A 3,633-nucleotide genomic window follows, 5' to 3' on the forward strand; every position below is an offset into this window, starting at 1 on the left:
TCTCTCTCTCTCTCTCTCTCTCTCTCTCTGTCTCTCTCTCTCTCTCTCTCTCTCTCTCTCTCTCTCTCTGGATGTAGAGGAACACAATGAGCGAGTTAATGAATGTCTCTCTGCAGTCTGCTGAGCTCTCAGACAGTGTGATAAAGCTTTTATTCATTCACTATCTGCCTCAGCGCTTGGTTACCTTGTTAAAAAGTCAATTAAGGGGAAACAAAGATGGTGAATATTGTTCTTGGGCAGAATCTAGCCGTCAGGTGTTTAATACATGACTGACAGGACGGTATAGATGTTGATGTGTTGACGAGTTGTGCGTCCATAGGGTTTGTGTGTCTTGTTCATAAAATATAGTTATATAGATTTATTGATGTTTGTGTAGTGTGCTGATGGTCAGTGGTGCTCCGGTCTGGTCTCGTCTGATCTGGTCTGATCTTGTGTGCTGCTGTGTTGAAACATGTTGATGTTCCTCTGATCGCTATGGCAACAGCTGGAATATTACCATTACACTGCATGTTGTTGCTGTTCTATAAACTGTACAACTGTAAACACTTCAAACTGCTTTTATTCAAATCGACTTACAGATGAGGGAAACAATGGAAGCAATTGGTCAACAAACCAATGTGATGTCATCATCTTCCTTTGAGGACAGTGATTATAATATGTAACTGCACAGAGGTGATGAATCAGCCAGCAGGTGGCGCTGTGAAACAAGCCGTTACACTTACACTTACACGTGATCTAAACAAACCAATAACACAACACTCACTGTCTATATTCATCCGTCTATTTGTCATGAGTAATTCAGAAACTTTTTGAAGCGGTGTTTGTGAGTCACGACTCAGATGTCAGGACGGATCACAGAGACGTTGAGATGTTGTGTGTGTGTTCATGTCTCCTCAGCTGTCATCTTGACTCAGTGTTTTTAAATGGAGTCTGATGGACGACCCCCCCATGACCGCCCCATGCTTTGATTGACAGCTCATTACCTTCAGCCAAACGCAAACAATAACCTTGAATGAGAGTGACCTTCAGAAATCTGCTACAGCATATGAAACATTAAGGTGTGTGTGTGCGCGTGTGTGTGTGCGTGTGTGTGTATAATGAATAATGGTGCATTATTTAGCAGGTTGGAGAAAGTGTACAAGCGTGTCCTTTTCAAACACGTCACACAGGGAACATTTCTGCCGTGGGTCACTCTGACCAAGAAATAATTTAATCACACTTCTGCTCTTAACAGCTGTGAAAACAGAATAGAAGTTATTTAACAACTCAGAGCTTTTTCATATTTTTAAGATGCATTTTTCCCTTACATGAGTTTTTGCTTTTTCAGACACATTTATAAATGTTTGACTGGCGTTGCATGCAAATGTCCATAAACATTTCATAAAAATCAACGTGTAAATGTTTCTTATGGTGTGACCTCAAAAAAAATAACAATGAATATAAATCTATTTAAATTATAGACTTAATATAAATACTATAAAATAATATATTGAATCGTTTTCTTTTCTTTCTGCTGTCACACCATAGGACACAATGGTATATTTGTCAACTACCCGTGCATTCTGTAGAAATGATAAGATCAACAAATCATAGCAGCACACGTTTTACATTAACCCATCAAAATAATAATGATTATATAATAATCATAATCTTATATACAGAGATGAAATAACTTTAAAATGAAAAACCTTTCTTTAAACTAAAGAGATTTATTGGTATGGTGAGAACGAGCTTTTATAAAAAACAACACATGTTTGTCTGTGGAAGTGTTTGAATCCACATTAAAACTCTTTTTCATTTCAGCCCATGGTGATTTAAAGGAGAGTCGCAGTGTGTTTGCCGAGTTCACGTTAAAGTCCAGAGCAATTTCCATTTGAACCCTGAAGGGTTTTGTATGTGTGTGTTATTGATTGACGTCTCTATAATAATGTACAGTAATCATGAAATAATCCGTCTGCTGTCTTTCATTTATCAGACGTGTGAGGTTAAGCAGAGAGACGTCATGAACCATCCGCTGAAGCGTCTTAACAATGAAAAACACATCCTGACCTCGGTGACCCTCTCATCTCTCCATCTATCCGCCCGTGCTCCTCCTCTGACCTTCATCTCTGCACTTCACTGCCTGCTCTCCCTGAATCTCATTCTGTCTCCCACCGGATTTCCCAGCGAGACTTTGATTATTCTGCTATCAGTGGATGTGTGGGGAGTTTCCGCTGTGACCCTGAAGCGAGCGGAGCGGCCCGGCCCGGGTTCACCTGCAGCACCGTTATCTCCCGCTTCACTCGCTCTGATAAACTTTAATTAAAATCTGTCCTGTCCTTTGACGTTTCGTGATTTCGTTTAAAGAGGCCGAGAGTCAGAAGAGTTTCATTTGGAAGATCAGACTCATTTTGAATGCTTGTGCCGTCATTTATTGAAGTGTTTGTATAAAACACAACGCCAGACAAATGTCATCTGTGTTCAGTTCAGAACATGTTTACAGAAGGATATACAGAAAAAAACCAAACACGAACGTCACATTTCACATTGATTTCATTACTAATGCTGCTCTTTGGGATGATGGATGAAGGATGATGTCTTCAAATAAAAAAAACCCTTCTTGATAAAACTCATAAATGCAATTTTCCTGTATTCTGTTATTTTTTGTATTATTTATTTTTATTTCTGGATTGTTTATTTACTCTAGAGCTTTTCACAGTGTTGCAAAGCAGATACATAGAAAAAATATGAAATGATTTTAAATAGAACTGTGCTTGTGTGCATGTGAGTGTCGAGTATTTGATTTATTACTATTAAACCTACATGTCAGGTCTGGGTTAATGTGGGATTTTGACCATCGTGTGTAAAACATTGAAAACAATGATTTCCTCCAAATGAATCGAGTTGTAATAACAGTCCACAGGCTTCAATTACTTTGACTTTTAAGCTGTGATTTCAAATACTGTTGAACACTTTTCATGTTTTCTCATTTGTCAGTAGTGATGTGATTGTTTGGGTAAGAAATTTTAGTACATAATGTTTAAGTGAATGACGACATCTACATCTTTCAGTCAGCTACGTTGATGTTTCGTAAATGTATTATGGCAACATTTATTACCTTAATGGAACAAACTGAAAAATTCTTGATGCAACCAGTCAATAGAAACTTGTAAGTTTGGAGGACTGAAGAAAAATGACCAAATTTTATTTACTTATAAATCATACATCATACTTGTGTTTTATCACATTCATGTATTTGGCCAAAGCGGCTTACATTGCATTATACTGGATATTTGGCTTTGAGTATGCTCAATCCCGGGTTACAGCTTCCTCCAGTTCATGAATATATTCACTAACAATAAAAACCTGATGCTACAAAAATATCATCATTAATATGCTAAATATGATGTTCAGTGTCTGATGAGAACAGGCAAAAGTGGAGCGTTCAGAGAGGACGTCCTGAGGGCCGGCTCACGGGGACGCCTGGATCCACACTGACTTTGAAGTGATAATTCAGTCCAGGACCTGAGGGAGAACTTCAAATTGAAATATCTTTGACAAGGCCTGACAGATTTAAAGGGTTGTGCTGTACCTGCAGGCGAAGAGACACCTACACTACAGAGAGAGAGAGAGAGAGAGAGAGAGAGAGAGAGA

At 38.5% G+C, this 3,633-nt stretch overlaps 1 protein-coding gene and 1 long non-coding RNA gene across 5 annotated transcripts in view; both read left to right on the plus strand.

Annotated features, from left to right (window-relative positions):
• Window positions 1–3,459, plus strand: part of LOC130558732 (uncharacterized) — a 7,613-nt gene extending 4,154 nt beyond the window's left edge. Inside the window, exon 3 of the long non-coding RNA XR_008963484.1 lies at window positions 1,976–3,459. This is a non-coding gene — a long non-coding RNA (uncharacterized LOC130558732). The remainder of the gene's footprint in view (window positions 1–1,975) is intronic.
• The window catches only part of LOC130558726 (kinase non-catalytic C-lobe domain-containing protein 1-like), a 169,990-nt gene that overhangs the window by 141,019 nt on the left and 25,338 nt on the right, over window positions 1–3,633 (plus strand). The window lies entirely within an intron of this gene.

The sequence above is a fragment of the Triplophysa rosa genome, linkage group LG9, assembly GCF_024868665.1.
Source record: "Triplophysa rosa linkage group LG9, Trosa_1v2, whole genome shotgun sequence".
NCBI lineage: Eukaryota > Metazoa > Chordata > Actinopteri > Cypriniformes > Nemacheilidae > Triplophysa > Triplophysa rosa.